Source organism: Pteropus medius, unplaced genomic scaffold (assembly GCF_902729225.1).
Source record: "Pteropus medius unplaced genomic scaffold, Ma_sr-lr_union100, whole genome shotgun sequence".
NCBI classification, from domain to species: domain Eukaryota; kingdom Metazoa; phylum Chordata; class Mammalia; order Chiroptera; family Pteropodidae; genus Pteropus; species Pteropus medius.
Window position 1 is genome coordinate 1052316 of NW_024355523.1, and position 27009 is coordinate 1079324.

At 33.1% G+C, this 27009-nt stretch overlaps 2 pseudogenes; one reads left to right on the forward strand and one right to left on the reverse strand.

Annotated features, from left to right (window-relative positions):
• Positions 1 to 1143: 1143 nt before the first annotated feature.
• On the reverse strand, positions 1144 to 1262 carry LOC120599691 (uncharacterized; annotated as a pseudogene).
• Positions 1263 to 5443: 4181 nt separating this feature from the next.
• LOC120599676 (non-structural maintenance of chromosomes element 4 homolog A-like) overlaps positions 5444 to 27009 on the forward strand; it is a 72436-nt pseudogene continuing 50870 nt past the window's right edge.

Below are 27009 nucleotides of genomic sequence, written 5' to 3' on the forward strand. Positions count from 1 at the left end.
TTTGAGGATAAGCAACTTTCAAAGCTATGAAAAGCCACCTCTAGTTCAAACTGTTTGTTAGACGTTTCTTATTTAGAGTTGGCTGGAGTGAAACTTTAAACCTCTCAGGAAGCTATTGATTTTATAGAGAACAATCAATGAGATGCATTCTCAAGAATGGACTAGACAAAGGGAAAAACAATAAAAATGTGACAAAGAAAGGATGTTGGAAACCATAGGAAAGAAGTAGGTTATTTCAAGGTAACGAAAGAAAAAAAAAAATCCATTCGATTATTTATTTATTTATTTATCTATCTATTTATTTATCTATCTATTTATTTATTTATTTATGGTGATATTGGTTAACGAAATCCAGTAAGTTTCAGGTGTGCAAGTCAACAGTAATGCTATATATATATATATGTATATATATATATATATATATATATATATATAGTATATATACATATATATTTAATACTGTATGTTTTAGACTGTATATTAAGAATGCAATATAATATATATATATATATATATATATATTGCATTGTGTGTTCACTGCCTATAGTTAGATTTCTTTCTGTCACCACATATTTGACCCCTTTTATCCCATCTACCTCCCATCTCCCCCCTCACCCACCCTCTGGTAACCACTAGTCTATTTATAATTCCTTAAATGGCTTAGCTTTAAAATCTGCCTGGGCACAATATATAACTGTAGAAAAACTAATATTCGTACTGATGAAGCCACAAGAACAGTGAAGTAAGTATCTGTGTGGAAATCGTGTCTTAAGAATTGTGAAGGTAAAGGCTTGAAATGTATGGGAGTAAAAAGTGAGTTGGGGTAGGGGTTAGGGGTGCAGAGAGACACAAAAATTGTCTTTGAGTACTTGAAGATTTGGAGATCTGTTGAATGGAAAGTAAATAAACTATTCTTTCTCTACAATGCACTTATTAGGAGGCACATTCTAATCAATACACTTTAAAAATGTTAATTTCACCTGTTTAAGAGTGGAATGAATTGTATTTTAAGACAGAAGTCATTTTTTCTTTCTTTTTAATTTTTTAATTTTTTAAAATTTTTTAGGCGAGGCAACCCTTGGTTGACCTCACAGACTGCAAGGACCTTGTCAGCTTATGATCCTTTATTTTTTTTATTTTTTACACCTACAGCACCTGGTCTTCCTAGGTGGTCTCCCGTCCAAGTACTAACCAGGCCCGACCCTGCTTAGCTTCTGAGATCAGATGGGATTGGGCTTGTTCAGGGTAGCATGGCCATAGACTTTTTAATTATTAAAAGTATCATCAAGGGGACTGCATAAATATCAGGTGTATTGACAATGAAGCTGCTTTATTAAGGAGAAGTTTTAAAAGGCCTTAAGTGTTTTCATTCCAACTCTATGATTTTGTAATTCTATGATCATATCTCCCCCAAGATTATTTAGTTTTTGAACAATAATTCTATCATATATGGCAGAGCTGGGAATTTTTGGTGGTTCTATTTCAGATCCTTTTCAAATGTTTTTAGTTACAAGTGTTGTCTAGACCCCCATTAAGGTACAGCAGCATTCTTAATACAGTCCTAAGGCATATACAAGGATGATCTTATATTGAGAATAAAAAGTATGCAAATTAATCATCTTCTTAATCTGGCCAACATCTTGAATGATTACACATATATGTTCCCCTAATGCATTAAAGTTGATGTAATTGTTTTTCTAGCACATTATTAATTTTAACAAGCTCTGGAAAGTTTTTGAATTCACTTTTGAGGCCAAACATAACGCAGAAAATATGAAAATACTAAGGCCGATAAAATCTGAGAAGACTTTTTTTATGCTGTTTCAAAAATAACTTATTTTAGCAACTTGAAGAAACTGTAATAAAACTGAAGAGCAATCTCTAAACAGCCAAACTAGCTGTTCCAAAGACTATTCTGGAATGTCTGTGTACTTCACTCTGTGGGAGCCCGTTAGGTCCTAATTCAGAGCCGGCATGGTCTTACTTTGTCTAAAATTTAAACAGCACAAATATCTGGTTTCTCTATTAAGTAGCAAACTGGAAGGTAGAACATCAGAATAATAAAAGAGAATGAGAGTAAGGGAGGATTTAAAAAAAATGTGTGAAAAGAACTTAAAATTCAACATAGCAATCTGTGTTTACTGTGCTTTTAAAGGGGCTTATGGATATCTGTAGACTGCTTCACTAATTTAAACATATAATAATGGTGCTAAATTAGCAAAAAAATTTTAAAAATTCCATTGGCTTTATTCTATTTAATACATTAGAGTTATACATTGCCAATATGAAAATTTACTTTAAAAACAATTGAATGTTAATAATAAGACATATGTGTATGGATGTGAAACTTTTATTTTAACTCAAGCAATAGTTGGTTAGCATTTGTAAAAAAAAAAAAATCATCAGAAATTAAAACTGCAGAAGTCAAGTGCTTTATCCAAATACACACATGAGAATTTTGTTAATTTATATAAGCAATCTTAGAAATAATTTTTCATTAGTGAAATGAATAGTGTCCTATAATGTGGTTGGTAGGAAATATGGATCAGGCTGCTTCTTCCTGAATGAATGAGATATAAGAATTCAGCAGGGTCAGCAGTTGGATGTCTTTGGTACAGAGCTCAGTTTTGACTAGCATCCTCCCCTTGGATTTGCATCCTCCCATTTCACAGAAGGTCTTGTCTCTTGACCCAGTTCCAAGACTAGCTAGTCCTACTGCCAGAATACCACTGTGTTCACCTTAGTGAGTCTGTCATGCAAGGTGTCTGAGTGTCTGAGCAGAAATGAACATCCCTAGGTACCAGAGCAGCTAAAGAACGAGCTACTCGTTTTCTACTTGTTCTCTAAGAATATCTATATGTTTGGTGCTTATATTATAACAACTAGTAGGAAAGTTGTGGGGGAGATAACATTTAGCCTTCATCTGCCTTAACTGCCAGAGATGACCAATATTTATCTCCCAAAACTTAGAATTTGCTTCATGGCCATGTTGTCTTAGGTCAGCTTATAACACAAACAGATGTTATAGAATTCTGTAATCACACCATATGACAGGAGACAAATAATTCTGTATGTAAATAAAATTCCATTACCTTAAAATGTACATAATGACCATTTACTTCTTTAGTAATATTGGATAAATATGAAGTTATCTATATTAAAGTCACATTCAATCTTAGGTTTTCACAAATTTATAGTGCCACATAGCAAAGACACTACAAAGAAAACCTACAAATTAGCTAACTTGAGAGTCTTTTCCAAATCTTATTACATATTCTGTTTAAAAAGTTCTGTGATCAAATAATTTTTAGAAATGTTACTTAATTTGCCATACTTAGACGATCACAATATATTACAGGTTCTGAGAAAGTCGTATTAAAGAATGATGTTTAACTTGTTTAAATTGAATTCTATGACCAATATATGGAGAAGGACACTGATAAACTAAACTAGATATTTAAGACTGGCAGAAACGTGAGGGAGATGAAAACACTGAAACAGCGAAACAGATGACATTTTAGAATACAGTAATCCTTCATTATCTGCAGTTTCACTTTCGGTTATAATTACTTGTGCTCAACCATGATCTGAAAATATTAAATGGAAAATTCCAGAAATAAACAATTCATAAGTTTTAAATGGCATGGTGTTCTGAGTAGCATGATGATCTTATGCCATCCCACTTCATCCCACTCAGGACATAAATCATCCGTTTGTCCAGTGTATCCATGTGATATACACTATTCATCTGCTAGTCACTTAGAAGTCATCTCAGTTACCAGATCGATTGTTGTGGTATCACAAAATAAAAAACCCTTATTTTACTTAATTATGCCACATTCATATAACATTTACTGTAGTACACTGTTATAATTGTTCTATTTTATTATAGGTTATTGTTAATCTCTTACTGTGCCTAGTTTATAAATTAAACTTACCATAGTTATGAATGTATAGGGAAAACAAAGTATATATAGGGTTTGATACTATTTATGGTTTCAAGCATCCGCTGGGGGTTTGGAATATATCCCCGCGAATAAGACAGGAACTACCAATACATGTAAAAATAAGCTTTTTGTGTATAAAATTGATATCCCATATAGAAAAACAAAATCTACTCAACAAATTTTGGCCAATAGCATACCATATATCATCAATTTTAAGCTGCATTTCTTTTTCTCATTTTAGATAGCTTTAAAATCAGTATAAATCTTTTGCTTCTCTCAAACACTCTCATCCAAGTGGCAGTCATAACATGGTTGACATCATTTGACACCTCTGGTAAGAATAAGAAAGCCCAAGCATCAGATCTTACAGGATGGTGCTGGTGGATAAGGAGAAAACTTCAAAGACAATAGTGGAGCACTTCTTTAATAAATGCTATATCATCAACATTTTTGATGGTCTAGAAAACAACATTATGTAGAAAAGCATAGAGTTTAATAATTTTCAAACAAAATATTATTCAGAGTTGAATTCTGAATTCGAAGCTGTTTCAGAAAAAAACTATGATCTCAAACATATATACATTTTTATTATTTATTATATAAATTTCTTCTTTTATAAATCAACAACTTTAACTTTTTTCTTTTTTACAGGCAGTTATCAAAATGAAAATCCTACAATTTATTAAGGGAGTTAAACCAATGTACTTTGGTAATATTTTTATTTTTATTTATTCACAGGAGTAATTTTAAAAACTATGTATGAGTATGTCTGACTCTTTGAATAAGCATAACATTTCCACAGATGACAAAGCATTGATTAGGTTAATTGTTTAATTGATAGCTTCTTTCTCAAGGGTACACAAAATAATGACATATCTTATGACTCAGCTATGTTTAACTATGTTAATTATCTAATTGATGCTAGAACTTGAAAAATATCCTCATTAGTATCAAATTTCTCAAAATAATTCAGTCATTTTACTAAATAGTTTGTATTTTCTACCAGATAGACATATGTGTTCAAACTGACCATTTATAGGAAGTCATTTTAGATAAAAGTTCAATGAACTTTTTTTCAGTATGTTTGTTGACACATGATAGTGATGATGGTGAAAACAATAAGGTTGAATTTAAAAAATTATTACTATATGAATCTACAATTATCTGATAAGCTGTTGGCTAAAAATCTGATGCATGAGTTTCCTTTCTAAAATCTATGACGAAATTTTTGTCCGTGCTTAACCAATAAATGACTAAAGTTGCTACCTGATTTTTCATGGTGTCATTCTTCCTCATAAACCATTGTTAGCTATGTTATAGTTCAGTAATTTGAGAGTCAATAGAGAAATTATGATCTCAAACATATACGCATTCTTTTTTTTACTACATATATTTCCTCTTTTATAAATCAGCAAATTCAACTTCTTTCTTTTTCACAGGGAGTTATTAAAAAGGAAAATCTTACCATATATTAAGGAGTTATGCTTCAATGCAACATGACTATAAAATCCATCTTCATCTCTCGAGAGGTAATGAATTAATATAAGTGCCTTCATAATCTAGTCTTTCAGCCTCCCCCTTTTCTAATAAAAATGCAGAGAGAACATTGTGAAGTTCAAGTTTGCTCTAAAGAAAGTAGGTCTTTATAGAATATTATCTCATCAGATTGTTGGTGAATCATGAAGGAAGAAAGCTATTTATTTTGAGAATCATGAGCATTAAAATATTTATTGAAGATTATAATTTTGTTCTGTCAAGGTGCTACTAACTCTTCATGAGCAATGTCTGACTTAAGTCAATCTCAGCAAGAAGAACATGATTAATTTGCAAAATATTAAATTATTCTTATTTTTTTTTCACTTTTTCTGGCAGTTTTTTCCGTTAATGTCAGGTAGCTTATCTTTAGTTATTATGATTAAAAGCGGCAGAAAGGTATAATATAAATGCAGATGTCAATGTCCTCTAAATTTTGCATTATCTTTATTGTATCATCCCTATGTATATATCTACCTAATGGAAATTTAAGGGGAGGTGCTTGGCACATATGTTAGTGCCTTTTCACTTGCAATAAATTCTGCCAGATTAATGAGCCAATAATTCCATTCTGAAACAAAGAGTTATCCAAATTTTCTGCTGACATTGGCTATAACTGTTAACACTGGTTTATATGTCACATTTTTTTGAAGTAGGGTTGGAAGTTGAGATTTGTTTAACCATTGAGAGACCTAAGGAAGGAGAATATATAAGTGAGAAAAAGAAGAGATTTTTGAAGGCAAATGACATAAACACTACACAGATAGATAAAATCTTCCTTCTATCAGGAAAACTTTAGAAGTGTAAATACAGGATGAATTTTAAGATACAAGTGTTAAATGAAAGAACAAAGTCAGGTGTATATGATGTGAATCAGATATTGTGTCATAATTAAAATCTGGGAGTGTTTCAAAGATGGGACAATTGTGTAAGAAGTAATATGATGTGGCATTGGTATGAGTGGGTAGAGTGTGATTTATGGAAAAAAAAAAAAAAGCCCAGCATAGGGGGCCAACTGAGGAGGATCAAAGGATGATCACTTAATGTGATCTCAGGCTACTCACTCAGAGAATACTTTCCCCAACTGTAAAGTAAGGAAATAACATTATGTTAGAGGTTGATTGCATTTGCGCTTCTCACATGGAAGGAGCTATAAAACTGAAGACTACCATTTTAATAGTAAAAGAAGTTAACAGTCTAAAAATATTATGTTAAAAAACAGTGCACTTTTTTTTTGTCACATAAAGGTATTTGGCAGATATTTACTTATGGGAAAAGAGATTGGAAAATATGAAGGAGAGGACTGGAGAGAATATTAGAAGTAAATTGGATGTACTGCAGGGCCTCAGAAATTAATCATTTGTTCATAGGTCATTCAACCAGTGTTTATTGAAGGCTTGCCATGTGTCTGGCACTGTTCTAAATGCTAGGGATACAGCAATAAAGAAAACAGTATTAAAGAACTAGAATTTAAATATGGATGATACAGGTAAACTATCTAGCAGTACAGAGCTAAAGGTAGACACTAAAGCAGCAAGTGTGATTATGGAATGCCCGTAGTCAGGGGCAAGAGGGGAATGTTGAAATTTTAGACAGATTGTTAGCCAGGAAAGGTTTCTCTGACAAAGTGACTTTTTAAATAAAAAGTTTAAGGAAGTCAGAGAGCAAGTCATGTGTGTTTCTCATGAAAACACAGTGCAGAGAGGAAAAAGCAGTTGCAAATGCCCTGTGGTGGCAGTATGCCCCCAGGAACTGAGAGGAGGCCATTCTGGCTGGAACAAAAGGAATAAGTGGGACAGCTGGCCTTATAGATTATTACAGGGCTTTGAGGGGCAAGTATAGACTTTGGCTTTAACTCCAAGTGAGATGAGAATCTTTGGGGTTTGGGGAGTGATGTGTTCTGTCTGACTTGTATTTTAACAAGGCCATTCTAGCTGTTGTAGTAAGAACAGCTCAAAGAGGGAGGTTTATGGGAAAGGAAAATCAGTGAGGAAGCTTTGCAGCATATGGGAGAGAAATGGTGGTGACTCAGACTAGAGTGGGAGAGTTGAAGGTGGTAAGAAAAGTTCAGCTAATGAATAAATTTTTAAGTAGAGCCAATGCCTCTGTTGGTGGATCGAATACAGGGTATAAGAGAAAGGGAAGAGTCAAATGTAATTCTAAAGTTTTGGCAACTGGAAAGATGGAGGAGACTGAAGAATCAGGTTTGGAAGGATATCAACTATGGGCATGACAAGCTTAAAATGCTTTTTAGACATTCAAGTGTAGACGTCAAATAGACAGTTGGATATACAAGCCATGAGATGGATAAGATTACTTAAGGAGTGATTTTGATAGAAAACAGAAAATATCCAAGGACTGAGCCTTGTGAATATCAACACTGAGAGGTTGGGGAGATAAGTAAGGACCAACAAAGACTACAGGGAAGGACAAGCCAAAAATGTGAGAGAAAAAGCAGGCGAATGTGTGTTCTAGAAGCCAAGTGAAGAAGATGTTTCATATTACCCATAAGAATCAGAAAAGCAAAATAGCAGTAAAAATTGCTAAAAAAAAAATGAAGGGAAAAAGTGCATTTTTCAGTGGAAAACAATAAGGGAAGAATGGTGAATTGGCTGAAGGCCTCATTGAAAGGAATTATCAAGAAAGAACAGGGGACCTGTAGCAGTTTCTCAAAATGTACTAGGATGGCCATTTACACCAGAATCACCTGAGATGTTCTTTAAAACATACAGACTCCTGGATTAGAATTTTTCATGGCAAACCAGGGATTTGTATTTTCAGAAAGCTTCACAGGTGATTCTTATACACATTACTAAGGTTAAAAAATTTTAAAGTGGGAAATTGATTTCCAGGAATATTTAAAAGAGTTATATGCAAATGTGCAAATGTAGGTTGTGAATATGGAGATGGAGTCACCAGTTCATGGCTCCCACATTCATGATCACAATTTTCATCCATCAACAGTATTAGATTATAGCCCTGAAGAGAAGAAACGTATTGCTTTACTCTCAAACTTAATATCCCTTTTCAACAAATATGTTAGAAAGCTCAAGTTGATATTTATTTTTTCAATTCACTTCATGCTCTGTGTGTGGGGGAGAATTGAAAATTGAAATTTGCAAGGCCTCCTGTGGGTTTGCCTCTGCCTCTAAGGAACACTTACACAGCAACTGTATTAGAACCTATCATTACATTGCTCATTATTCCATTGATTCAGTGATTTTGCATGTCAAAAAGTATTCCTCTTCTACACAACACACACACATTCTGATATACAAGCAGCACATACAAAATCCTATGTTGGGTTTGTGGAAATCTATTTTCAGCACTTCTTGGGAAATTTGACTTGCTCACATGTCACAAAAAGCTTTTATCATCATCTTTAGGGTCATGGGAAATCTTCACTATTATAGTGTTGGTCAACAAGTATTGAGTGTCCACGAGGTAAATACAGAATTCCAGAGAAGCATCACTAAAAACCACGAAGTAGATTCCTAGTTCAGTAAACTCTAATTATAGTTAGAAAAAATGGAAAGAATGAAGGGAAAGGTAATGTACACATTTGAAAATAAGGAATATGGAAATAGCTTCTAATATTTATCTTATACTTTCTATATTTCAAATACTGTTCCCTGTTTTTTATATTCATTGTCTCTTTTTATCCTCTCAGTTCTATTAGGTAGAATAGATGAAGAAACTGAAGCTCATTTACCCAAAGCTAATAAGTGACAAATTAGAATTATATAGGTCTGTTAGATGGCAACTTCTGTTTCCTCACTGTGCCACCAAAGCTTTTTTGGAATTCAGTGTTACTACTGGGATTGCTAAATTGTATTATGAATCCTGCATAACAATTATGTATGTTACATCACTCAGATGCTAGCATCTCAAGCATGTGGAATATATATATATGAGGCATATCATGGCAGAAATAACTATAGCAAGCTATCAATCTAGATTCTTAAACTACAAGAGTAAGCTTCCATGTATAAAAACTTTCAACATACAAAACCATAGGGAAATGAGAGATACAGTGTCCTTACAAATACCCTTTCTCCAATTTACTATCTCTAGGCATCTTATCAGGTCATTTGATCTTCTTTTTCTCAAGAATGGATAATTTCTAGTTATGCTGCTCCAGTTACCTTCCCTGGCTGAACTTAATTCTCATAAAAATGAATACTCTGAAGGGTTATTAGCAAGCTCACGGTATCTTGACTCTCAATGATTGTTTTCTTTCTTCTTTGCACTTAGTTATGTTCATAAATGATTATTTGTCTATTGGTCTTTTTGTCATCCTCATTTCTCCCTCGGTAGAGCCAGATTTTTTTCCTACACAGTAGAGTTTTCCCCCAGCCATAGGTTTCCTCTTCTGACATGTCCCGTTTTTTAGAACATTGGTAATTATGCTGTTAGGTTTGAGGAGATGTTCTAAGATATAGAAAAATAGACTGAGAAGCATAAGATAGAGGTTTTAGCCTAATTCTTTCCATTAACTTGGAAAGTTGAGTCCTTGGCAGGTCACTAATCTTTTCTGAATCTTGGTTTCCTCATCTTTAAAACAAAGTGTTTTGACTGAGTAATCTCAATAGTCTCCTCTTGATCTAAGATCCTATTAATCTCTGATGATTCTTTTCAAAAATACATCTGGAGCACTATGCATTTTTCACTCCTTTGTTCTGCCTACAGCCAAATAAGGTGTATAACAATTTACTACTGGGATAACCCATTGTAGGCCATTTTTATTAAAAAGCAAAAAGTTTTGGGATGTAAACTTTATTTTTGTAATACTATCTGTTTTTTGCTTATAAAAGTAACACATTACCACTGGTCAAAAATTGGAAGACACAGAGGACATAACAAAGAAGGTCAAAATCACAGTTCCTCAACCCAGTGATGATCGCTGATTACACCGCAGTGTTCTTGTTCAGTCACTTCTTTTTTTTTTTTTAAATAAAAGTTAGATTATTTTTTGTTTACTGCTTCTTTCCTTTCAATATATTATAGAGTATTTCATGTCTCGTTGAGTAGTCTTTTAAAATATTTTATTTCTGCATAACATTCCATATTATCATTGTACCATACTAATGCAATAATCTATAATTATACTTCAGTTTATTTTCAATATTGAATTATTTTGAATAAGGATATATGAATATCTGTGTACACATATATATGTTCAATTACATCAACATAAATTCCTAGAATTCTATCAACATATGTTACCTGGTCAAATATTATAAATATGTATTAAGCCTCTAGATACAGCTACCAAATTGCTCTCTGGTAAAGCAGTACACATTTTCACTCCTCCAGGAGATTTGAGAATATTTATCCTTCATTGTTCTCTCCAACCATGTGCATTATCATTAAATCCTTGCCAATTCAATAGGTAAAATCTTTTTTCATTATGATTTTAATCTACATGTATGGCATTATTAGTGAGGTTATATTGAAAACACAGTTATTGCTTCAGTTGTCCCACATAATCTGGATCTTCTTCCTTTCCAATCACCTTTTCTATATTACTCTACTCTAGTCACATGGATCTGGCTCTTTTTAGATTATGCTAAATTTGTTTCTGTCTCAGAGACCTTGACCACATGGTTGGTTTTCTCAACCTGCAATTTATCTTTGTCTCCAAATCTTTGCAAGGCTCACTCTCTCATTCCATTCTGTTCTGTTCAAATGTTACCTCCTCAGGGAAGCTTTCCATGTGCCCTCCCCCACCTCCAACCAAAAATAGCCTCTCCTCCCATTATAACTACTCCCTCTACTTTCCTATACCATTTGTTGACCAACTGAAATTATGTTGTTTATTTATGTAACTGCCTCCTGTGTACTCTTTTGCTGTTCATTTTCTCAATAGATTAGGAACTATCTGAGAGGAGAGACTGTGGCTCTATCATGCATTCTGGTACTAATTCCCACCACTTAGAACCCGGTCTAGTGCATACTAGTTGCTTAATAAATATTTGTGCAATGAATTATCTGAATTTGACATTTACCCATCTGCCTTAAACAATTCTAGCTTCCAAAATAAGTAATACCATAAGCTGAGAGGCTTATATACGACAGAAAATTATTTCTCACAGATCTGGAGGTTGGAAAGTCCAAGATCAAGGCACCGATTATCTGATAAAGACTGCTTTCTGGTTCATACACAACTGTTTTCTCATTGTGTCTACATGGGGGCAGAAAGAGTGAGAGAATAATTTGGGATCTTTTTTTAAGGGCACTAATCCCATTTATGAGGGCCTTCAAATCACTTCTCTAAGGCCCCATCTCAATACCATCAGTTGAGTCTTATGATCTCAACAAATGAGATTATATTTTTTAGGGGGACAGATATATACAGCCCATCACACCATCTTTCTATTTGGATGCTTCTCTTTTCTTATAGAGAAGACTGCAATAGAATAAGACCATTAACCTTATTAAGCCTTTGTCTGATATATGTGATACTCATACAGGAATTAAACATTACAGCAAAAAAAATTTTCAGAAAGTCATATTCGTTTAACTTTCTTTTTATGGCTATCTTCTATAATGTTACAATCAGAAAGTCTTTCTGCATTCCAATAATTAATAAATATTCATGTATTTATTTCTTCTAGTCTCTTTAATTTTTTTCGCTTAGTTCTCCAAGCCTGGAATTTATTTTGATATATGATATTTGTTTTATTTTCCTTCTTTAAATTGCATATAATAAAATCCACAAAGAATTTTAATAAGCTGGTTACTGATGTAGAGTTTCTTATTGTGAACATGTCCTTGGGTAAATTAGAGGAAAATACTGCAGCTGGAAAATTTCTTTTTCTTAAGCTTATCATGTCTGATATGGATTACAGACATGTTCCTTTCTCACTAGTAACCCTTGGGACCATTCTGATATTTATGCAAGGACAGTAGTTAACTTCAAGATGTTACTTGAAAAGCACCGAAAACCTATTTTTTTAAAATGTGGCTGCTGTTCCTGGAGAAGTGTGTGTATATCATTCTTTCTACTTAAATGTGGTCCAGTACGTGTTACTAGTTTTGCATTATTATCTCATTTCTACCAAGAACAATGAGTTAAGATATTAATTACATTTTACTAACACTTTGAGAAGCTAAACAACATTCCTAAGGTTTTTCAGATAGTAGATGGCAGAGCTATAGTATATTTGATATCAAAGCCAATGATAAAAATTATAATTGAATTGTCTGAGTGACTACTGTAAGCCAGTACTGAACCAAGTTTATCACACGGCTTGTTTTGTTGAATATTCTATTTGACAGATAAGGTGATTAAGATTTTTAGAGACGCTCAAGTCACATACTTACCTTGCTATACTCCTAATAGTACTGTTTCAAAATGCCCTATTCTTTGAGTAAAAGCAATTTTAGTTAAAGATCTATAAAAATTAGAGCAGACTAATTCTTGTAACATTGAGACCCAAAAGTTTGTAATGACTCAAATTCAATTAGGGTGTTTCTACAAAAACTCGATATATCTTAAAAAATCACCCATTTCACAAGACTTCTGGGAAAAATAGCCTCAGAGAAGATGCTTCAAAACCTATGAAGCTTTGTAATGAAGACACTCGAAAACAAGAAAAAAATTCTAGTACATATTAAAAGTTCTGTTTTTAACTATTAATACTCCTTGACTTACAATGGTGTTATGTCTCGATAATCTCAACATAAGTTGAAAATATCATAAGTTAAAAATGCATTTAATACATGTAATCTACCAAACATCATAACTTAGCCTAGACTACCTTATGTATTTAAAATACAATATAAAAAAAACAAAAAACAAAAAAAACAAAACTGGCAACACAATACACCATAGAATATCAGTTGTTTACCTTTGAGATTGCATGCTTGACTGGGAGCTGCTGCTCACTACTACTGCCCAGTGTCATGATAGACTATCCTACTGCACATGGCTAATTCTGGAAAAGATAAAATTAAAAGCTCACAGTATGATTTCTACTGAATGTGTATCACTTTTGCACTATCGTAAAGTTGAAAATCATAAATTGAATCACATAAGTCAGGTACATTTTGTATATGATATTCTAAAAAGGCAAAATCATGGACATGCTAGAAATATCAGTGATTGCCAGACTTTGGGAAGAAAGGAAAGATCAGTAGATGGAACACAGGGATTTTTAGGGCAGTGAAACTCTTCTGTATGATACTATAATGGTGAATACACGTCATCATACATTTGTCAAAAGCCACAAAATCAACCCAAGTGAACCATTGTGTAAACTATGTACTTTGGACGATAATGATTTGTCATCACAGGCTCATCAATGATAATAAATGTATCAGTCTGATAGAGATGGTAACAGCTGGGAAGTTGTGTGTGGGGGGAGAGTAAGTGATATATGAGAATTCTACAAGTTCCACTCACTTTTACTGTAAATCTAAAACTGTTCTAAAAAAATTGTGTCCTTATAAAACGACATGTTAAATTCCTAATAAGTCAGAAAATTCTTAGAAGCTACCTTTTAAAAAATAAGAGAACAAGGGTGATAGGTGAGTACAAGAAATAATTGAGCTTCAGACTTATGGAGACAAAGACCAGAGAACACCATCCAAAGTCTGTGTTGCAGAACCAATGACCAAAGTCAGAACAAACATGGAGTGAATGGGAAGTTACAATTCCAAAGTGTTGTGTGACTCACTCTATTCAGCCATATTAGTAAAATTGCTGTTCTGCAGATGTTAATTCATGGCATGAACCACTAACATGCTAGGGAACATCACATACAAAGTCACGTCACTTATGCATGATTCTAAATAATTTTCCGTTGAGCAATTTTATATGAGCTCATTCATTGTAGAAATTGAGGAAGAAATTGAGGAAGAAATTGAGGAAGAAATTGAGGAAGAAATTGAGGAAGAAATAGACCATTAGCAAACTGTTTTTTAATGGTCTATTTCTTCCTCAACTAACAGTACTATTCTAGTAAACAGGTTAGTGGGTTGTCCTATTCCATCCATTTTTTTCAGGAATACAGACTTATGGATGCTTTCAAGGTGGCCTTGGGGTGACCTCCATTTCAACCAGTCAGGAAGAGAAAGAGCTCTGAGAAGACTTCATAAAAGTTTTTCCCGGGCCAATCTTTGAACAAGTGCTTATTATTTCTTCTCACATTCCTTTGTCTGGAATTTAGTCTTATGGCCACACATAATGAAATGAAGTCTGAGAAATGTGGTCACGTACACAGGAAGATGCACTTATGTACTCAGGAAGATGAGGAGAGCATGGATTTGGGGGCCAGTGGCAATAGTTTGTGCCACAAAATTATAATCAAAACTGATTTTATTGCATAGCCTAAATTTATGTGCCAGCTACCTTTTAAAACGTAGGAGAACAAGAGTGATAGAAGATTATAGGGAAGAATTGAGCTGACTGGACTTGTAACCCTGAATATATAAACTGTCTTTAAAGGGTCTATTATAACATCACTTGCCTTGTAAAGAGATGCTAATGAGGTTAAAGACTTATGTTCTTGGAAAGGTCAATTATCAACACCGAAGACAAAAATTTAATGCCTAATATGTAAAAAGTGATGTGCTTACCTTTAACATATTTTTCTTAAAACTGTGTATTCTACTACCTTAACTTTAGTACTGTGACTTGAGATGTCAGGTGGCATGATGGAGGGAAAGGTTAGGTCAGAGAAAACAGGAGTCAAATTCTGACTCTATCATATTTCACCTGTATGATTTGGGGCAAAAGGACTGATTATCTTGAGCCTAAGCTTTCTCATCTGTAAAAATAAAGATGGTAATATCTACAGCATAGGGCCATTGTGCAAATCAAAGGAAGTCACCTTTATAAAGACTCAATAAAAAGGTCAAGAGCTTTGGAATCAGAACAAATAAGAGTTTTAATTCTGGATGTGCCATTTAGTATTCATGCAATATTGGACAAATTATCTGATCTAAGTTTCAGGTTCCTCATCTACAAAATGGGAATAATAATAATAATAATAATAATAATAATAATAATAATAATGTATACTTGCTCTTAGAATGAATGTATATCACATAATAACAATAATGTGCCTGTGCTTTCACCTATTTAACAAATATTCATCAATTGCCTATGATGTGATTACTGTTCTGGGTGTCTGGGAGGTAGCACTAAAAAGAACAACATTTACAACTTTCATAGAGTTTACCTTCTATTTGGAATTGAGGGAAGGAGGGAGATATAAAAAATGGTAGTAGAAGGGTATGTGGTCATAAATTTTCAGTGGTAGTCATATTATAATCATATACAAGTGAAGATCTTATTAATCAGATAATTATTTTTCTTTTCTGAATAATTCCCCCCCCTTTTCTCTCTTCCTTCAATTCCTTCTTCCACATTTTACAAAAGGAGAAAAGTAGCTCTAAGCTAGGAATAATAGAAAGCAACATCCAGGTCTCAAAAAACTTTATCTTGAAAAGTAGAAATTTCCTTTTGCTGTGCATCTATGGACGTGCTGTTTTCTTCAAAACACTTCATTATGCTTTCTCCCTCTCAAAAGAAATGTTCTAGTGGTCAGATAAATACAATTTTAGTTGAATATGAGAGGGACAGAAGGAACAGAAGGTACTTAATTATGCAAAATAGAACTTCCTTATTACCTGAAGTCTCTTCCCCACGGTCTACGGAAGATAAAGCAACCATAAAACATGCTAACATAATTCAGTGTGACCCTTCAGGATTGATATAAATTTTAATATAGCAGAGCATTAAGCTAACTTCTTTTAGCAAGTTTAAATGGGGGAATCAGCAAGTCCACTGTTAGCAATCATGCAGAATATCCACAGATATATTCAACTATTAAAAATATCACTCCAGAAAATGAAAACGAAGCACTTGTCTGGTCCAGATAATTGAAACACTTAACATCCCATAGAGTTAGGCATTCAACACAGATGAATATAAATTATGTATGCCTAACTCAGTTAGGGTCTCTGAAATACAAGCTTCATCTTTTAAACTGTAGTTTCTTATTAGAAAAAGATATGTTTCGTCTTCAAAGCTATATACCTCATGATTCCTATGTCTTAATTTTTCATAAGTAGTCCAAATATGTTATCCTGAGGTAATTTTGTGGTCTTCCAGAATTTACTATGAAGTTGCTAGGCATGAAGTTGGCAATTGCTATTTATCAGAGAAGTTTATTCTTCTATATCAAACTGTAAAAACTAATTCCTCCTTTGGGGCAATGATGTTAGTAAGTATCATACTTTTGGTAAGTTTAAAATATATCATAAATTATTAACAATTTAAGGATGTAAAATATCTATATTGATTATCAAAAATTTTATTATGAAAACATCTTGGAAACTACTTTCCTGTGATTTTTTTCTATTGTTAAAATTCTTTTTAAATCATAGAGAAATTAAGATGAATAGATCTTGGGTTGCAGAATCAAAACATGTCCCATAAAAGCACCTAGCAGTCCCAGGAAGTGTATATAATACTTCTTGCCATTAAGGTCCCAGTAAACAACAATTACTGGTATGCTTAATGGTCAATGCATTTCTTAATAAAATCGGTTTCTTAACAAGGAAATGTGTTTTCAGATATTTCCTCATCTCATTCTGCACTAATAAAACTTCAATATGGCCAGTGTTGGGCAAAGTGATTCATTCATAACAATTGTAAAGTTCAAGAGTGGAACTGATAACTCTAGAATTGCCTGATTTAAGAAGAGGCCCAAAATTTTGCAATGATTGTATAACTATAAATGCCTGCCTTGGAGCAATTCCAAGGCAACCATTCTCCTACAAATAGCTTTATAAAAAAAAAAAAATTGAGGTTTTTCTGATTTGAAATGCAAAACTTGAAGTTCCATTTTTCTTGCTCATGTTGATATTATTCTCTTGTCACCAGTAATGTACTATTTCAGATTTGGTGCCTCTTTACTTATTCTAAGCTCAGTATGAATATTAACAGTGGACAGCATCTACCATAAGAAACAGCATGCAAAGTGCTGATTTTTTATTACAAATGTGAATTGAATGTGTGGATGGATTAGTCTACATCATACCCGTTAACATTTTAGGGCATCATGTTTCTACATGATTGACTATATATGGCATGGTCATGAATTTTTGGTAGCAAATAAATTGCTAATCTTGATATATTAACAGATGATAAAGAGCCTCTCCCACTTATTTCTTTCCCATCTTTCTCTTTCCTCTTTTGAAATCGAGATCAACTTTTACTTAAAAAAAATTAAAACATTTTGCTTGTTTTATGTTTTTGTTCATGGATGTAAATGATAACCTAAGAGTACCTCTCTCCCCTGTCCACAGTCCCAGATACTCAAAGCTAATGTGATTATTCATATTCTAATTAGAATTTTTTTTTCAGTTGTAGGTAACAGAAACTCATTCAAATGTACTCATAATAAAAAGTTATTGTAAGGCATTTAGAGAGTCCCACACCTACCTAAGGTTGAGAGTGAAGTATGGTTGGGCATCCCTAAGGGTAAGAAACAGGTTGCTTGCCTTTTGAAGCCGGAGGCTTCCAGCATTCTGCTTCTGCCTCAGTGTCAGCTCCCTTCTCATCTGTCTCCCAACCACCTCCCACTGAGGTTTTCCTCTCATATACTTTTTAAAAGCTTAGAGTTTTCTAATTATCTCTGTAGTCTCAGTTCCATCATCCTTTCAAAGCAAATGTTCATCACTAACTAAATCTTTCCTTGTTATCAGTGGTTCAGATTGCTGAGAGATATCTGATTGGCGCACCTCGTCTTTTGGAGCTGAATTTCTTACAAGTTATAGGTAAGGCCTACGTAGATGGGATCTATTTGTTAAAGTCTCTATATTGGTCTGGTCAGCTGTAGCAGAAATACTCAGAGTAGCGGGGTGAGTAGAGTGGGAAGTAGGGGAAGGAGTTGTGAGGATATTAGGCCCATTATTTGGTTACCTGGGGCAGTTGGTTGGGATTATTTTAGAAAGATAAGATCAAGACAAGTAATGAGTGGTATCACTAACTTAAAGATTTTAAATCTGTGCACTCAAAAATGCATCTATAGCAACTATGCCATTTCTTTTTATTTCATTTTATAATAGAAAACAAATTTAAATTCATGTTTTATTTGGTGTACTCATTGATGGGATAAGGCTAATATCCATATCCAATAAATAAATATTTTGGGGGAGTGATAAATTACAATTTCTCCTAGGTTTTCATTGAGAATGATGCCGAGCTGGGCACATGACTATGCTTTGGCATTTGCCAATATTTACAAATAATACAATACGTAGATCAACTGGTGCCAGTCAAAAAAATAATGAGATAAAATCTCTTCCTATGCTTGTTAGTTTGGAAAAAAATAATGGTGTATTTTATATGTATTAATAGATAGATAGATCTTGTTAAGGCAGTCCATGCAGTATGAGATTAAATATTTGATAATATATATCAACATTGCTTTGAGAAAATAATGTCAGGAGACTGTACTAGTTAAAATACTAGCAGGCTGCACTTAGGATCACCTCATAGGATACAATTCATTCTTATGTATCTTATACATGCAGTTAGGGACTCATAATTGAGATTGTGGAAAGAACCCCTGGGTTTTGAGTTTTGTTTTTTAACTTGCTAGCACGATGATATTGAACAAGTCAGTTAACCATGCCGAGCAACAGTTTCTATTTTTATGAAATGTTACATCATCTAATTTGGTGTCTTTGTAAGCACTTTGTAAATTATAAAGCATGACTCAACTATTAGATACTGTTACTCCCTTTCAGGATGCAAATATAAGGGCAGCAGTTAAAGAGACTATCTAATTCAATTCCAACGCTCTTGTATAGATTTCATCTATAAATGGATAAAAATCATTAAAAGAATTGAAGACTATAATTATACCTATGACATGCTGTGAACTCACTTATTGTAGTATTTAATCATGTGTTGTTCAACAAAAAGGATTTAAAAATATGTATCTTGGGTTAATTTTCTAAAACTTGTGCAATTGTTCCCACAATGTTTTATGAGAAAAAGAACATATAATAGGCGGGACAAAAGATATCTAGCACTTTTTCTTTTAAAGAGAAGAGTGCTCCTTGCTCGATCAGTAAGATCGAGTAACTGCTAACACAGTGATATGTTTCGTTAACATAGGTTTAATCTTGTCTCTACAGTAACCTAGAGTGTTCAAATCCATGGTTTTGTTTCTGAAATTTACATATATATGTATCAAAGTTTATTTATAAGATGATAATGAGAACATTTTTCAGCTAGAATTACTTTCAGCTAATAGCTAGAGACTATAGCATTCTTGTCTTAATGCTATTTCTTTCCCTATATTTTATTGAGTTAACCATCATTTGTTGTTTTTAAGCATTCTTCATGCTTCATACTAATCCATTCTTCATGCTTTTACTGATTTGTTTAAGATATCACTTCCATAAAACAATAGAATATACAGTGCCAGGTGTGAGGAAGCGATCGCTGTTTCAATTTAGTGTTACTGTGGGAGGCTATGCCAGGCTGGTCATGAAAAGCTCCTTGATGAACAAAGTACAACGCCTAGGTTTTGCGGTGAAGGCTTAGATGAAGAGAAAGTGCCCCAGTCACAGCAGAGCACAAATTTTACAACACGTGACTTGAACATTCAGCCTGTGGAGACAAAGCTTGCTAAGCTGTGAAATTCTGGTCTTACATATTTTAAAAAAATTGTTGCCGGTGCTATGTGACTTGAGAGTATGTAGGGGAGATCGTCCATTCTTTCACATGACTTTGCCATGGTGGATATCCACTCTGTGAGGGATGCCATGACCATTGAGCTTGGGGTGCTCCTTTGCGCAATACAAGAGGGCAAACGGGACCACATTCTTTCACTCCTATAAGTCTCTTTACTTTCCTGTGCATGACTTATTGGCCTCCTTGGAAATAAACCTTGAACTTAGTCCAAATTTAGTCATTTTTATCCTCCTTGATTCTGGACTCAAACTCTGATTTGGCCTAATACAGTTACTTAAGGTTTATTCTTCTAATGGAGGCATGAAAAGAATTTCTGGAAATATTTCCCTTCCATTCTTTCCCTCTTCTGCTTTCAGCAGTCCTATATGTCAGGGGCAAATCTATTTTCGTTTTGCTCAGGTATACATTTTCTGGTTCAGATGAATTACTAAAGAAACACATGTTTTTTTTTGCAAGAGCATACTTCTCTTAAAGGCAGAAATGATTCATTTTTGTAAGACAAGTAGGAAAACTATGGGCTGAGAAAAAATTATCGCTAGATGCTTTATTTCATTTAGTCTGGGGAGCTCTAAAAATATGGACCTATGGCTGACTTTTTCATTTTAAATAGCATCATTGTTACTCAGTTATTCAAATATGTGAATGTTGATATGGGTGGTATGGTAATATTTTTATTGGCATGAACACTGACAAAGTTATGAGATATGTTTAGCTCTATATTAGTGCTTATTATTTGACCTGTATTCCCTCTCTAATAATAAAGAAGCAATCAAATGAAAAAACAAAAACAAAACAAAAAACCTCCTTCTCTATTATAATTTTAAAGTCAGTCAATTTAACTCTGACCTTTATTCGTAGTCCAACATGTATAGTGCACTAGCTTGGAAAAGACCGAAGAGAAGATGTAAAAAGCACAGAACCCATGGTCTCAGCTGAAATACTTCAGTGACTTCCCCTTGCACTTATAATGAAATTGAAATTTCTTAATGTGGCCTAAGACACTGCACCATCTGGACCCTGCCTTTCTCTCCAATAATATGTCTTCTTCTTGCCCTTGTTCTCAACACTCTAGTCACACTGGTCTCCTTTTCTGTGCATGAACATGCCAGGCTCTTACATACCTGGGCCTTCTCATGTGCTATCCCCTAGATGCAAACATTACTACTCCACTCTTTATTTAACTGGCTTCCAATCTTTTTCTTCTTAACATTATTGTAATGTAGAGAAGTTCCCTGGCGAGCATTTGAAGAGATTCCAACCTTTCTTTTCGTTTTATCTTTTAACTTTGCTCTAGTTTCATTATAGCACTGTCACTATTTGAATTTACTTTATTATTTGCTTGTCTAATTTGTTGCATGTTTCTCCTCTCTGAGAAGTAATACAGTGTAGTAGTTAAGGGTATAGATTAAGCTCGAATTACAGTTTTTATCACTTATTAGCTATATAATGTTAGAAAAGTTATTTAATTCCTCTGGCCTCAGTTTCTTCATCTGTAAACAGATAATAAATAATATCCCCATTTGTTTTTATAATTCACACTAATTTTCTAGTTTTTAAAATTATATCATTACAATTAAGACATTAAATTATAAATTTATGTGGTATATTTATAAATTAAATTTAACAATAATACAAATATTTTTAAAGTATGTATGCCAACAAAGTGAAAATTTTTATCATTAATTGGATGCAGTTTCAGATTTCAAGTTGGTTGATTCTGTGATGTATGGAAAGATTAGACTGGACAAGGGAGGTGGAACATGTCTATAAATAAATTATTTCAGAGAAAAATTTTAAAATAAAAAACGTAATTAAGTTTTTAAATGGTTAAGTTAATTAAGTTAATGTTCTAACCTATGGGCACAATGTTCAGAAAGTTCTTAAATAAATGTTTTTCTTTTTTAAGCAAAAAGCAGCTTTACAAACAGTAATACTTCTTTGTACATATATTAAAGTAACAACATGTTAATATTAAGTTTTATGTTAAAGAGTTAAAAAATAGAAGTAGAGTTCTCTACTTATTTGTGCATTACAATTCCAACTCCACTTATCTCCCCTCAACTTATTAAGAAATCAGATAAATATATTATTTAGATATTAATTTCTCAATATTTTTATTACTATTTCTCAATATCTTTTCAAAACACTGAAAGCATTAAAATAACATCTCTGCAAAAAATGTAGATATTAATAAGTTAATATATGCAAATCACTTAAAATAGTATTTCATTTGTAAGATCACGACAAATTTTTGCTCTTATCAGATAATTGGCTATTTTGAACGAGATCTGGTGTATCTTAGCTACTCAATGAGATTTGTAGAATGAATGTACGCATGAATGCATGAATATATAAGTCACATTCAAAAGAGTGATCCAAAGAGTTCTGACTTGGCAATTAAAACTGGGTGCTAGATTAATTTCTACCACTTTGCTCTCTGACCTGGGATAAAAGACAACCTTCTCTCATTCCAGTTTTCTAATCAATAAACAATATATTCAGACTAGATGGCCTCTAATTTACTTCTAATGTAAATATTTTATGATTCTATACCAGTCACGTAGTCCATGAGTTTAACATGTTATTCTTCATGAAATTTAAGAATTCTGTACAGACTTAAAACACCCATACTCTTTCTGGATATCTAAATGACTTTTGATCATCTGGAAACTTCCTTAGACAGATAGCCAGAGCTTCACCTGATTAAGCACATTTGAAGAACAGTTTTCTAGAATTTTCTAATAATTGATATGTCATAAGATCGCAACACACAATCAATGAAAGGAATCAATATTTTTCAAATGACTATATATTCCAGTTTCTATCTAGGGTCCTTTGCATATATTTTATCATATAATGCAACATCCCTATGATATAGGTATTTTATGTCCATTTTACAGGTGATGAAACCAAGGCATGGATTAATCAACTTGCTAAGTCTAGAAAGCAAATTAAATCCTTTGGAATCTGCATTCTGTTTTGGTATTTTATTTTTTTAATGAAATACAACATATCAGTTTCAGGTATACAACATAATAATTTTCCATATGTACATATTGAGAAATGATCATAACAATAAGTCTAGTTAACATCTATCATCGCACAGTTAGAAAAATGTTTTCCTTGTAATGAGAACTTTTATGATCTACTCTCTTAGCAACTTTTAAATATACAATACAGTATTATCAACTATAGTCACCATGCTATACATGACATCCTGAAAAATATAACTTTTGACTCCTCTCAACTATTTTATTACCCTCCCCTCTACTGTAACCATCTATCTACTATTTGCTGTATCTATGAGTTCAATTTTCTTTTTTTTTAGATTCCACATATAAGTTAGATCATATGGTATTTGTCTTTCTCTGACTTATTTCACTAAGCATAATGCTCTCAGTTTCATTCATGTTGCCACTAATGGCAGCATTTCCTTCTTTTTTTATGGCTGTGTGTGTGCATGCATACTTATGTCATATTCTATGTATATCACATTTTCTTTATCTAATCATTCATTGATGGACACTTAGGTTGTTTCTATGTCTTGTCTATTGTAAATAATGCTGCTGTGAACATAGGGGTGCAGTTATACTTTGACACAGTGATTTCGTTTCCTTTCACATAATCCCAGAAGTGGAATTGTTGGGTCATATACTAGTTCTACTTTTCATTTTTTGAGACACCTCCATAATGTTTTCCACAATGGCTATACCAACTTACATTCTTACCAATAGTGCACAAAGGTTACCTTTTCTCCACATTCTTGCCAATGTCTGTTACTTCTTGCCTTTTTGATAATAGTTATTTTGACAGATATGAGGTAACAGCTTATTGTCATTTTGATTTGTGTTTCCCTGGTGATTAATGATATTGAGCACTTTTGATGTACCTTTTGGCCTTATATACATCTTTCTTGGAAAAATGTTTATGCAGATCCTCTGCCCACTTTTTAAAAAATTAGTTTGGATTTTTTTGCTCTTGAGTTGTATGAATCCTTTATATATTTTGGGTATTAACCCCTTATCAAATATATGATTTGCAAATATTTCTTCCCATTTGGTAGGTTATCTTTTCATTTTATTGATGTTTTCCTTTGCTGTAAAAAGCTTTTTAGTTTGATGTAGTCTTGTTTATTTTTACTTTTATTGCCTTTGCTTTTGGTGTCAAATCTAAAAAAAAATATATCTTTAACACCAGTGTCAAGGATCTTACCACTTAGGGTTTCTTCCAGGAGTTTTAGGGTTCTATGTCTTATGTCCAAGTCTTTAATCAATTTAGAGTTGATTTTTGTGTATGATATAAGTAGTTCAGTTTCTTTTTCTTTTTCTTTTTTGTGCATGTGGCTGTCCAGTTTTCCCAATACCATTTATTGAAGAAACTATCCTTTCTTCATTGTATATTCTTGGCTTCTTTGTCATAAGTAATTGACCATATAAATGTGGGTTTATTTCTGGGTTCTCTATTCTGTTCCATTCATTTATGTTTCTGTTTTTATGTGAAAACCATACTGTTTGACAGATGTGAGGTAACAGCTTATTGTCAATCTTTCTCAAGATTATTATTATTATTATTTTTTAATTTCAAGATACTTTATTTTTAAAACAGGTCACGATACTGAGCTTCTGGCCCGTTCTGCCAATGTCCAAGCTACAAATGCTTGCTCAGCAGTTGAGAGGCCCTCAACTGTTTGGAATACTATGGCTCTGTAGTATAGTTTGAAATCAGGAAGCATGATGCCTCCAATTTTTTTTTCTTTCTCAAGATTATTTTGGCTCTTCAGGCTCTTTGTGGTTCCATACAGATCTTAAGATTGTTTGTTCTATTTCCGTAGAAAATGCCATAATTATTTTGATAGGGACTGCATTGAATCTGTAGATTACTTTGAGTAGTATAGACATTTTAACAATATTAATTCTTCCAAACAAGGAGCATGAAATATCTTCCTAGTTACTTGTGTCTTCTTCAATTTTTTTAATCAATATTTTATAGTTTTAGTGTACAGTTCTTTTACTGCCTTGGTAAAGTGGAATCTTTGTATTTGAATGAGAAAATGAGTAAAAATTATAGGAAGGAAGGAATTAATTAAAGCACTTACTTTGAGGACATCAGCTTATTCAAGTAAATTTTCAAAGAGAGGCAGAACATCTATTTTCATTGAGTTCAGTGACTCTCTGAACACTCAATCTTCATTTCACTTTACTTTAACCACACTCATCTCATTAAAATTATTCTTGAAACTCATGCCAGATTTTCTATAGCAGAATGCTAGGAATGAAGCACCAGAGAACATAATTTTAGTAAACACTTTAGATGATTCTTATATATATTACAATTTGAGATCCCTTATTCTAGTTTTATAGTTCTTTATTTTTCCCTACCTTCCCCTCTCTCATTCAGTCTAACTCAACTTCTGAATTTGCCAAGCTTTGAAGAAATATTTTATTGTATTAAAAGCTACATTGCCACTAGATACATTTGATATTTTGTCCTTTGTCATTTTGTTTCATCCTTTCATAAACTGTAAGTCAATGTCACCAGCCTCGTCTTGCTCATATAACTGATCTCATGGATCTTGTTTAAGAAGTTACCACTTGGGAGGCTAGAATCCATTTATAAACTGTAATTTATTAAAAGAATATCAGAAATCCTTTTCTTTTTCCTTAATTTATTCTGCTCCATTTTCCATTAATTCGTAATGCAAAAATATTTCCATCCTCTTTAGGCCTCCACCTCTCTGCCACCTTTTACTTTCCTTAAAGTGCTATGCTTGCTTTTAACCCTGAAACTTAGCACTCTTTGCCTGAAGTACACAAAACCGTCCTTCTTTTCCTGGCTCATAGCTACTTATATTTCATGTTCATTTTAAATGTTTCCTCTGTACAGAATCTCTTCTGACTTCCTAAGATAGAGTTAACTATTCAGTCCCTGGAGACACATGAAGATTTCTGTCTTGGCACTGCATTTATCATTCAACCTGGGACACTTTAGAAAGTGAAAGAGTGTTAGCAAAAATTACATTACTCAATAGGTTTAAATTGGGACTGTCCTGAGAAAATTATAATGTGTGCTCCCCCTATTTATTTATAACTCTTACATTCATGTTTACATGACTGTCTTCTATTAAGATCCTCATTGACAACGCCCTATTTATCTCTTTCCCCTAACTACTAGTATATAGTCCTTGGCACCTAGATCCTGTTTGATTGAGTGAATAGATGAATAAATGAATAAAGTTTTAATCTGTAAGCAGCATCAAACAAAAGAAAAGTGCAGGGGCCTACGCATCCTGTGAATCAGGCTGGTGAGGTTCTCTGGTTCTACTCATCTATTGTCTTACTCTTCACCTCTGCTCTGGCACGTGACTCATTCTGTTCATTCTTCAGAAGTTGAAAAAAGATATTATCAGAGATAGTTCTTAAATGTCAAATAAAAATGTTCCTCTCCTGAGGGTTTTCATAACATTGAATATTTACTTGCTTTTGTTCTCCTTCACTAAATATTTTAGAAGACGGTCAAGATATTTTCACCCAAATCAGTGTATCTAAGCATTTATTTTATTATTTTTTTTGCTTGCTTTGAAGCAAAATTGTCTAAAAATATGCTGATGATCTTGACCTCCTAATGCACTGACAATCATGCCAAGCTCAGTGAATAATTATGGGATAACTTAAATTGTTAACCTTTTGTTCCTCTTATTTTATGCTACCATATCTACATCCATTTGCCAATTTTGCATACATTGAATAGTGAAGGTAGGACACTGTTGTAGGTGCTGGAGATTCAGAGATGAATAAGACAGAAGTTAGA